Source organism: Bos grunniens, chromosome 9 (assembly GCF_055505025.1).
Source record: "Bos grunniens cultivar Pamir isolate PY7600 chromosome 9, Bosgru_T2T1.0, whole genome shotgun sequence".
Classification (NCBI taxonomy): Eukaryota; Metazoa; Chordata; class Mammalia; order Artiodactyla; family Bovidae; genus Bos; species Bos grunniens.
Window position 1 is genome coordinate 28,668,016 of NC_141173.1, and position 12,543 is coordinate 28,680,558.

At 36.4% G+C, this 12,543-nt stretch overlaps 1 protein-coding gene across 50 annotated transcripts in view; it reads left to right on the plus strand.

Annotated features, from left to right (window-relative positions):
* Nucleotides 1-12,543, plus strand: part of TRDN (triadin) — a 414,935-nt gene that overhangs the window by 84,407 nt on the left and 317,985 nt on the right. The gene's annotated exons all lie outside the window — the stretch shown is intronic.

Sequence of the window (12,543 nt, forward strand, 5' to 3'; positions counted from 1 at the left end):
CTTAATGCAACTAGTTATTGGTCCACATAACTAATTGGAGAAGGCAATGGCACCCCACTCCAGTACTCTTGCCTGGTAAATCCCATGGACAGAGGAGCCTGGTAGGCTGCAGTCCATGGGGTCGCTAAGAGTCAGACACGACTGAGCGACTTCACTTTCACTTTTCACTTTCATGCATTGGAGAAGGAAATGGCAACCCACTCCAGTGTTCTTGCCTGGAGAATCCCAGGGACGGGGGAGCCTGGTGGGCTGCCATCTCTGGGATCGCACAGAGTCGAACATGACTGAAGCGACTTAGCAGCAGCAGCAGCAGCAACAGATCATGATCACCTCACTGTTTGGAATAAAATCTGCTTAGTGTATGTATGTTAATTTGGAAAATTTGAATTTATAACTTGTCCAATAAATGATAAATTAAGTAGTGAAACTCAAATGTGGGAATGCCATCTAGAAATGAAAGTGTTTATGAAGCTATTGAGAGGAGAAAGGATGGGTTTCCCTATTCACAAATCCATGATGAGAACCCAAGAACTCAGACTTTGTCATCAAATCTGGGTTTAGAGACTCTAGATTAGTTTATAAATTTCTTGGGATAAAAAGTAAAGTCTTTTTATAGCTGATCTCCAATGGATAGTGCACAGAACATAGTCAAAGTTTAATATAATGAGTTACTAATCATAGTATGGAAATTACAGTTTATGTATATATTTAGTCTATTTAGTTGTGGAAAAGAGGAGGATAAATATTTTCCTACTTATAAATTAAATTCTATGAGAGGCAGTGCAGAAGATGGTGGAGGAGTAGGACGGGGAGAACACTTTCTCCCCCACAAATTCATCAAAAGAAGATTTAAACGCCGAGTAAATTCCACAAAACAACTTCTGAATGCCGGCAGAGGACATCAGGCACCCAGAAAAACAACCCATTGTCTTCGAAAGGAGGTAGGAAAAAATATAAAAGACAAAAAAGAGACAAAAGAGGGAGGGATGGAGCTCCGTCCCAGGAAGGGAGTCTTAAAAAGAGAGAAGTTTCCAAACACCAGGAAACATTCTCACTGCCGAGTCTGTGCCGAGCCTTGGAAGCACAGAGAGCAACATAACAGGGAGGAAAAATAAATAAACAATTAAAACCCACAGATTACGAGCCCTATGGTAACTCCCCCAGAGGAGAAGCAGCGCAGACGCTTGCATCCTCCATTAGCAAGTGGGGGCTTGGCAGGGAGGCTCGGCGCAGGCTGCATCACTTAGAGTAAGGATCTGGCCTGAATACCCCGAGCGCTACCTGAGCGAAATAATTTGGGCTAGCAAACCAGACTGTGGGATATCTACCACGCGAAAAGCCAGGCCTAACCTAAGACACTGCCAGGCCCGCACATGGAACAAAGGACTATACAGAGATAGCCAGCTGCAGACCATCCCCCTTCAGTGACAGGCAGCCAGAGCCGGAAGGGGGCAATCACAGCCCCAGAGAGACATTATCTACAAAACTGTAAGCAGGATTCTTTGCTAACTAAAACTTCCTGGGGTTCTGTTGTCTTTCTTGTCTGAGCTGCTCGGACCTGGGAAGGGCACAAAACGCAGGCCCAACCGAGTCTGTACGTCTGAGGACTACCTGAGTGCCTGAACCTGAGCGGCTTACACCTGGGAGGTGCAGGCAGCCCAGGGCCAGCCACGGATGGTTTCTGGCAGAGCAGCGTGGGCGGGGAGGCTACATGCGCCATGAGCCGGGGCAGGCCCAGTGTGGCTGAGGCACTGCAAGCACACGCCAGTCTTATTTATTTGCAGTGTCCCTCCCTCCCCACAGCACGACTGAACAAGTGAGCCTTAAAAAAAAAAAAAAAAAGGTGTCCACCACCGTCCCCTTTGTATGAGGGTGGAAATCAGATACTGAAGAGACCAGCAAACAGAAGACACTATAACAGAGGGAACCTCCTTGGAAGCGACGGGCAATAGATTAAAACCCCATGGTTAGTACCAACTACATAGGAAGGGGCCTGTAGATCTTGAGAAATATAAGCCGGAACAAGGAACTAGCAGAAAATGAACTGAACCCACAATACCCACAACAACATCAGAGAAAGTCCTATATATATTTTTACTATTTTTACGATCATTCTTTCTTTCTTTTTTTTTAATTTTTAAAAAAATTTTAAGTCCTCTATTACTCCTTTAATTTTCACTTTTATAACCTGCTATTACTTTGCAAAAAAAAAAAGACACTTTTTCTTTTAAAAAACCAATCTTCATATATATATATTTTTATAACTTTTGTGACCTTGTTTTTTTTTTTTTCTTCTTTTCTTTAACATTGTATTTTTGAAATTCCAAACTCTGCTCTAGTTTTTTAATTTTAGCTTTTTGGTATTTGTTATCAATTTTATATCTATATATTTTTTTATAACTTTTGTGACTTTTTTTTCTTTCTCTCTTTCTTTCTCTTCATCTTTTCTTTAACATTGTATTCCTGAAATTCCAAACTCTACTCTAGATTTTTAATTTATGCTTTTTGGTATTTGTTATCAATTTTGTACCTATATCTTCTTTATAATTTTTGTGACTTTGTTTGTTTTTGCTTTTATTTTTTCTCTTTTTCTTCTTCTTTTCTTTAACATTGTATTTTTGAAATTCCAAACTCTACTCTAGATTTTTTAACTTTTACTTTTGGTATTTGTTATCAATTTTGTACCTATATTTTCTTTATAATTTTTGTGACTTTTTTTTTTCTTTTTCTTTTTCTCTGTTTCTTTTCCTTGTCTTTTCTTTAACACTGTATTTTTGAAATTCCAAACTCTACTCTAGATTTTTAATTTTTGCTTTTAGATATTTGTTACCAATTTTGTACGTTTAAGAACCCAATCTTCAGTACCCATTTTTTACTAGGGAGTGAGATTACTGGCTTGACTGCTCTCTCCCCCTTCAGACTCTCATTTTTTTCCACCAGGTCGCCTGTGTCTCCTCCCTAACCCTCCTCTACTCTACCCAACTCTGTGAATTTCTGTGTGTTCCAGACGGTGGAGAATACTTAGAGAACTGAATACTGGCTGGATCTGTCTCTCTCTCCTTTTCATTCCCTCCTTTTATCCTCCTGGCCACCTCTGTCTCCTTCCTCCCTCTTCTCTTCTCTGTATCATCTCTGAGCGGTCCAGTTGTGGAGTGCACATAAGGAAGTGATTACTGGTTAGCCCGCTCTCTCCTCTATTGATTCTACCTCATCTCATTCGGGTCACCTCTAACTCCCTCCTCCCTCTTCTCTTCTCCATGTAACGCTGTGAACCTCTCTGGGTGACCCTCACAGTGGAGAAACTTTTCATCTTTAACCTAGATGTTTTATCAATGGTGCTGTATAGAAGAAGTTTTGAGACTACTGTAAAAAAAAGACTGATAACTGGAAGCAGGAGGCCTAAGTCCAAACCCTGACTCTAGGGAACATTAATTGACAGGAGCTCATCAAATGCCTCCATACCTACACTGAAACCAAACACCACACAAGGGCCAACAAGTTCCAGGGCAAGACATACCAAGCAAATTCTCCAGCAACACAGGAACACAGCCCTGAGCTCCAATATACAGGCTGCCCAAAGTCACCCCAAAACCATAGACATCTCATAACTCATTACTGGACACTTCATTGCACTCCAGAGAGAAGTAATCCAGCTCCACCCACCAGAACACTGACACAAGCTTCCCTAACTAAGAAACCTTGACAAGCCACCTGTACAAACCCACACACAGTGAGGAAACGCCACAATAAAGAGAATTCCACAAACTGCCAGAATATAGAAAGGACACCCCAAACTCAGCAATTTAAACAAGATGACGAAACAGAGGAATACCCAGCAGATAAAGGAACAGGATAAATGCCCACCAAACCAAACGAAAGAGGAAGAGATAGGGAATCTACCTGATAAAGAATTCTGAATAATGATAGTGAAATTGATCCAAAATCTTGAAATCAAAATGGAATCACAGATAAATAGCCTGGAGACAAGGATTGAGAAGATGCAAGAAAGGTTTAACAAGGACCTAGAAGAAATAAAAAAGAGTCAATATATAATGAATAATGCAATAAATGAGATCAAAAACACTCTGGAGGCAACAAATAGTAGAATAACAGAGGCAGAAGATAAGATTAGTGAATTAGAAGATAGAATGGTAAAAATAAATGAATCAGAGAGGAAAAAAGAAAAACGAATTAAAAGAAATGAGGACAATCTCAGAGACCTCCAGGACAATATTAAACGCTACAACATTTGAATCATAGGGGTCCCAGAAGAAGAAGACAAAAAGAAAGACCATGAGAAAATACTTGAGGAGATAATAGTTGAAAACTTCCCTAAAATGGGGAAGGAAATAATCACTCAAGTCCAAGAAACCCAGAGAGTCCCAAACAGGAGAAACCCAAGGTGAAACACCCCAAGATACATATTAATCAAATTAACAAAGATCAAACACAAAGAACAAATATTAAAAGCAGCAAGGGAAAAACAACAAATAACACACAAGGGAATTCCCATAAGGATAACAGCTGATCTTTCAATAGAAACTCTCCAAGCCAGGAAGGAATGGCAAGACATACTTAAAGTGATGAAAGAAAATAACCTACAGCCCAGATTATTGTACCCAGCAAGGACCTCATTCAAATATGAAGGAGAAATCAAAAGCTTTTCAGACAAGCAAAAGCTGAGAGAATTCTGCACCACCAAACCAGCTCTCCAACAAATACTAAAGGATATTCCCTAGACAGGAAACACAAAAAGGGTGTATAAATTCAAACCCAAAACAATAAAGTAAATGGCAACGGGATCATACTTACCAATAATTACCTTAAACGTAAATGGGTTGAATGCCCCAACCAAAAGACAAAGACTGGCTGAATAGATACAAAAACAAGACCCCTATATATGTTGTCTACAAGAGACGCACCTCAAAACAGGGGACACATACAGACTGAAAGTGAAGGGCTGGAAAAAGATTTTCCATGCTAATAGGGACCAAAAAGCAGGAGTAGCAATACTCATATCAGATAAAATAGACTTTAAAACAAAGGCTGTGAAAAGAGACAAAGAAGGTCACTACATAATGATCAAAGCATCAATCCAAGAAGAAGATATAACAATTATAAATATATATGCACCCAACATAGGAGCACCGCAATATGTAAGACAAATACTAACAAGTATGAAAGGAGAAATTAACAATAACACAATAATAGTGGGAGACTTTAATACCCCACTCACACCTATGGATAGATCAACTAAACAGAAAAGTAACAAGGAAACACAAACTTTAAACAATACAATAGACCAGTTAGACCTAATTGATATCTATAGGACATTTCATCCCAAAACAATGAATTTCACCTTTTTCTCAAGTGTACACGGAAACATTTCCAGGATAGATCACATCCTGTGCCATAAATCTAGCCTTGGTAAATTCAGAAAAATTGAAATCATTCCAAGCATCTTTTCTGACCACAATGCAGTAAGATTAGATCTCAATTACAGGAGTAAAAATATTAAAAATTCCAACATATGGAGGCTGAACAACATGCTGCTGAATAACCATCAAATCACAGAAGAAATCAAAAAAGAAATCAAAATTTGCATAGAAATGAATGAAAATGAAAACACAACAACTCAAAACCTGTGGGACACTGTAAAAGCAATCCTAAGGGGAAAGTTCATAGCACTACAGGCATACCTCAAGAAACAAGAAAAAAGTCAAATAAATAATCTAACTCTACACCTGAAGCAACTAGAAAAGGAAGAAATGAAGAACCCCAGGGTTAGTAGAAGAAAAGAAATCATAAAAATTAGGGCAGAAATAAATGCAAAAGAAACAAAAGAGACCATAGCAAAACTCAACAAAGCCAAAAGCTGGTTCTTTGAAAGAATAAGTAAAATTGACAAACCATTAGCCAGACTCATCAAGAAACAAAGGGAGAAAAATCAAATCAATAAAATTAGAAATGAAAATGGAGAGATCACAACAGACAACACAGAAATACAAAGGATCATAAGAGACTACTATCAACAATTATATGCCAATAAAATGGACAACGTGGAAGAAATGGACAAATTCTTAGAAAAGTACAACTTTCCAAAACTCGACCAGGAAGAAATAGAAAATCTTAACAGACCCATCACAAGCACAGAAATTGAAACTGTAATCAGAAATCTTCCAGCAAACAAAAGCCCAGGTCCAGACGGCTTCACAGCTGAATTCTACCAAAAATTTAGAGAAGAGCTAACACCTATCCTGCTCAAACTCTTCCAGAAAATTGCAGAGGAAGGTAAACTTCCAAACTCATTCTATGAGGCCACCATCACCCTAATACCAAAACCTGACAAAGATGCCACAGAAAAAGAAAACTACAGGCCAATATCACTGATGAACATAGATGCAAAAATCCTTAACAAAATCTAGCAATCAGAATCCAACAACACATTAAAAAGATCATACACTATGACCAAGTGGGCTTTATCCCAGGGATGCAAGGATTCTTCAATATCCGCAAATCAATCAATGTAATACACCACATTAACAAATTGAAAAATAAAAACCATATGATTATCTCAATAGATGCAGAGAAAGCCTTTGACAAAATTCAACATCCATTTATGATAAAAACTCTCCAGAAAGCAGGAATAGAAGGAACATACCTCAACATAATAAAAGCTATATATGACAAACCCACAGCAAACATTATCCCCAAGGGTGAAAAATTGAAAGCATTTCCTCTAAAGTAAGGAACAAGACAAGGGTGCCCACTTTCACCATTACTATTCAACATCGTTTTGGAAGTTTTGGCCACAGCAATCAGAGCAGAAAAAGAAATAAAAGGAATCCAAATTGGAAAAGAAGAAGTAAAACTCTCACTGTTTGCAGATGACATGATCCTCTACATAGAAAACCCTAAAGACTCCACCAGAAAATTACTAGAACTAGTTAATGAATATAGTAAAGTTGCAGGATATAAAATCAACACACAGAAATCCCTTGCATTCCTATATACTAATAATGAGAAAATAGAGAAATTAAGGAAACAATCCCATTCACCATTGCAACGAAAAGAATAAAATACTTAGGAATATATCTACCTAAAGAAACAAAAGACCTATATATAGAAACCTTAAAACACTGGTGAAAGAAATCAAAGAGGACACTAATAGATGGAGAAATATACCATGTTCATGGATTGGAAGAATCAATATAGTGAAAATGAGTATACTACCCAAAGCAATTTATAGATTCAATGCAATCCCTATCAAGATACCAACGGTATTCTTCACAGAGCTAGAACAAATAATTTCACAATTTGTATGGAAATACAAAAAACCTCGAATAGCCAAAGCTATCGAGAAAGAAGAATGGAACTGGAGGAATCAACCTGCCTGACTTCAGGCTCTACTACAAAGCCACAGTCATCAAGACAGTATGGTACTGGCACAAAGACAGAAATATAGATCAATGGAACAAAATAGAAAGCCCAGAGATAAATCCATGCACATATGGACACCTTATCTCTGACAAAGGAGGCAAGAATATACAATGGATTAAAGACAATCTCTTTAACAAGTGGTGCTGGGAAAACTGGTCAACTACTTGTAAAAGAATGAAACTAGAGCACTTTCTAACACCATACACAAAAATAAACTCAAAATGGATTAAAGATCTCAACGTAAGACCAGAAACTATAAAACTCCTAGAGGAGAACATAGGCAAAACACTCTCTGACGTATATCACAGCAGGATCCTCTATGACCCACCGCCCAGAATATTGGAAATAAAAGCAAAAATAAACAAATGGAACCTAATTAAACTTAAACGCTTCTACACATCAAAGGAAACTATAAGCAAGGTGAAAAGACAGCCTTCAGAATGGGAGAAAATAATAGCAAATGAAGCAACAGACAAACAACTAATCTCAAAAATATACAAGCAACTCCTACAGCTCAATTCCAGAAAAATAAATGACCCAGTCCAAAAATGGGCCAAAGAACTAAATAGACATTTCTCCAAAGAAGACATACAGATGGCTAACAAACACATGAAAAGATGCTCAACATCACTCATTGTCAGAGAAATGCAAATCAGAACCACTATGAGGTACCATTTCACACCAGTCAGAATGGCTGCGATCCAAAAGTCTACAAGCAATAAATGCTGGAGAGGGTGTGGAGAAAAGGGAACCCTCTTACACTGTTGGTGGGAATGCAAACTAGTATAGCCACTATGGAGAACAGTGTGGAGATTCCTTAAAAAACTGGAAATAGAACTGCCTTATGATCCAGCAATCCCACTGCTGGGCATACACACTGAGGAAACCAGAATTGAAAGAGACACGTGTACCCCAGTGTTCATCGCAGCACTATTTATAATAGCCAGGACATGGAAGCAACCTAGATGTCCATCAGCAGATGAATGGATAAGAAAGCTGTGGTACATATACACAATGGAATATTACTCAGCCATTACAAAGAATACATTTGAATCAGTTCTAATGAGGTGAATGAAACTGGAGCCTATTATACAGAGTGAAGTAAGCCAGAAAGGAAAACACCAATACAGTATACTAATGCATATATATGGAATTTAGAAAGATGCTAACAATAACCCTGTATACGAGACAGCAAAAGAGACACTGATGTATAGAACAGTCTTTTGGACTCTGTGGGAGAGGGAGAGGGTGGGATGATTTGGGAGAATGGCATTGAAATATGTATAATATCATATATGAAATGAGTCGCCAGTCCAGGTTCGATGCACGATACTGGATGCTTGGGGCTGGTGCACTGGGATGACCCAGAGGGATGGTATGGGGAGGGAGGAGGGGGGAGGGTTCAGGATGGGGAACACATGTATACCTGTGGCAGATTCATTTTGATATATGGCAAAACCAATACAATATTGTAAATTTAAATAAAATTAAATTAAAAAACAAAACAAAAACAGACAATGCAAGACTCTCTCTTTGTGACAAAAACCATGTTTCCACGATGACTTAAGTGGAATGTTTGAGAGTATTTGTTTCAGTGTTAATAAAGGAAATCAGTTATATTAAAAATAAATAAATAAATAAAAATAAAAAATAAAATAAATAATAAATTCTATGAGAATATCATATAAGATCACATTCTTCATAAATCAATATCTAGTATTTAATATAGAATCAGTTCATTACTTTTGATTTGAAGTTCCTGGTGGGATTATTTTAAAATTAAGTTTTATACAATGTTTACCATAAATGTCAAATGCACATAAAGCTGTGCATTGTTTCTTAAATTATTGCCTTGCTTTATCCAATCAACAGAGAAACTATTAAATAATTGTTTAGGATGCTTTTTTTAAGTGTCAGTAATGATCATTAGTTCAAACAGTCTTAAGGGATATGTATGTTTAAAACCATGTACACTAATGCCTTCAAGGATTACTAGAAAGAGAATTGACTAAAATCACCTGAATATATTTTCTTAATATTATTGTTCACAGAGTTACATGAGAAAATGGACATTTAGAGAAACATGTTATACACTCTACCTTGTTACAGAACCTATATAATAACGACCCTCAGTTGAAGTGGACCAAAGGAAATATATTTCACTACAATTAACATATTTTATTTAAAACTTTTTCTTTTGTAGAATATCATAGAAACAATGAGTTTTTAATCAGCATGTATTAATTTATAAAACATTTGTAATACATATTCTGCTTTTAAAAGCATATTTTTGTATTATTATTTGGGGAGAGATTCTATGAGCTTATCTCTACCTTATGGATTATTTTATAAATTTCACATTTTAAAATTTTGTTTTAAGAATTTTTAAATTGTTTTTCTATAATCTAGAATTATATTCTCTAAAAATATTTGATTTTCACCTGTCTAAATGAGTATTAATCTTTTCATTAGTACTCTTTCCCATTCAGATAAATTGAATAATATTTAGCCATTTTATACTACCTAAATTATCAGGTTGTGGCATTATTTATTTAACTGTGTCTATGTGAAACATTTTGTTTATATGTGCTAAAAATGTTGGTTTCATTTGTCCAGTTCTAGCTATTTTTACCAAAATGAAAATTCAACCACCTTGTTATTTATGAGTGGAGTTTGCATTTCTAATTTGATAAGGAATAATTGTCCAGTCACATAATCTCAGGTTTATAGGATTGATTATTAAACAGGTTCTTAATATGGATGATGCTTTAGAATCTGCTCCTCTGTGGTTTATGTTGTTATATAGTGAACTCTGGGAGTTGGTGAGGGATAGGGAGGCCTGGCGTGCTGCGATTCATGGAGTTGCAAAGAGTCGGGCACGACTGAGCAACTGATCTGATCTGATCAGGATATTAAATGTAGTACCTCAATTCATTTCAGTTCAGTCACTCAGTCATGTCCGATTCTTTGCAACCCCATGGACTGCAGCACGCCAGGCTTCCCTGTTCATCACCAACTCCCAGAGCCTACTCAAACTCATGTCCATTGAGTTGGTAAGGCCATCCAACCATCTCATCCTCTGTCATCCACTTCTCCTCCTGCCTTCAACCTAGTGTCTTTATATTCTTTACACATATTTATTTTTCAGCTTGTCAAAATTTTTAAATATTAAGTTCTATTGCCAAACACTCCAGGATGAGGATCAAAGGCACCGAATCATTATAAAATATATATTTTTATCATTTGATTACTTAAAACTTCTAACTATGAAAACTAATACCATTGTAAATCACATATTCTAGAACAATTCCATGCTGTGTATGGTGGGTGTGCTTTGTTTACCTGGAATCACCCTGTTCAGTAGTATTCTTCACAGCCGGGTAAACATGGACATGTTATCACCACATCTTCTAAGGGATAAATGAATGCCAGTAGCAGTAAAGGAATCAAATTAATGTGTATGCTTTCCTAAAACTGATCTGCCTAAGAACATCTCCAGAGTTATCAAATACTTATTCTATGTTACAAAATAAAGAAGTATCTTTCACCCATCATCAAATTGCTAGAATGCCAACCAAAGAAACCAGTAGGCTGTCCTGTCCTGTCTTGCATATATCTGCTAAAGGAGAGCGGTGGTGCTGATACTCAGGTTTTCTGTGTCATGATGGGATGGTGTGAAGTCAAAAACAAGGTAGAGTGGGATACAGGAGCAATGGAAAATTTCATTTCATGATTTTGCCTTTTATTTAGCTGAATAATGTGAAAGAATGCAATGCTCTTGAGGGAGAGTCCCTTGAGAACAAAACAAAAAGAATATCCATAGGAAATAAATACTGATAGCTAAAAATGTCTTTTAAAAATTTAAATGTAAGCAGTTCTTTTCAGTTATTTTCAATACTTGTTCCTAGGAACTATGACTGCTTGGGAAAAAAAAGTGCTTTGAAACAACCAAAGCAGTTTGAGTTTAACACTGACTCTTTTAAATATAACTGGATATTTTCTAAGGCAACCAAACTGTTTAAGACGTGTTGAACAAACCCATGGATGTCAAATTTCTGTGATTCATTTCAGACTAATTCTGAATAATTGAAAAATAAATGTAAAGCCTAATTTATGTAATTATATTATGAAATATTTAATCTAATTGAAGTCAGACCTTATCATATTTTATTTAATGTAAAATGCTTAATATTTTGTGAAGGGCATGGCAACCTACTTCAGTGTTCTTGCCTGGAGAATCCCATAGACAGAGGAGCCTGGCAGGCTACAGTTAGTGGAATTGCAAGAGTCTGAGATGACTGAGCCACTAACATTTTCATTGACAAAAAATTAAATTATATACTATTTGCAGGACCAATTGACTATGTTTATGTTCATATATATATATATATATATATATATGAATGTATGTATATATATGTGGGCTTCCCTGGTGCCACGGTGGTAAAAAATTCACCTGCCAATGCAGGAGATACAGGGGATACAAGAGACATGGGTTCAATCCCTTGGTCGAGAAGATACCCTGGAGTAGGAAAAGGCAACCCATACCAGTATTCTTGCCTGGGAAATTCCATGGACAGAAGAGCCTGGCAGGCTACAGTCCAGGAGGTCACAGACAGTCAGACATGACTGAGCAACTGACCACATACACATACACACACACACACACACACACACATATACATATATATACATAATACATTATGTAACATTTATTCATTATAAGTATTTTCTGCCTCCTATTAACAAAAAACTCACTAAATGCTAGTTGCTCAATAAATATATGTAAATATATGGATTTAATATATATTCTCTTTTGCCTATACATTTTTTTCATGATACCTAACAAAATTGTTGGAGTTATTTCTTTTATATTTAAAACTTTAAAAATTATTCCCTAAAGTGAAGCATCAGAATTTAGTATACTCCTCACAAATATATTTCTAGAATATCAAACTTTCAAAAATACTCTTAGCTTTATAAACAGTTCAAAATTTTACCTGACATTAGTTCAAATAAAATAATGTGCAGTAGAATAATGATTTGTCGTGTTGTATAGTTTATTGTAAAATGAACTTATTATATTAAATCCAAATAATTTTC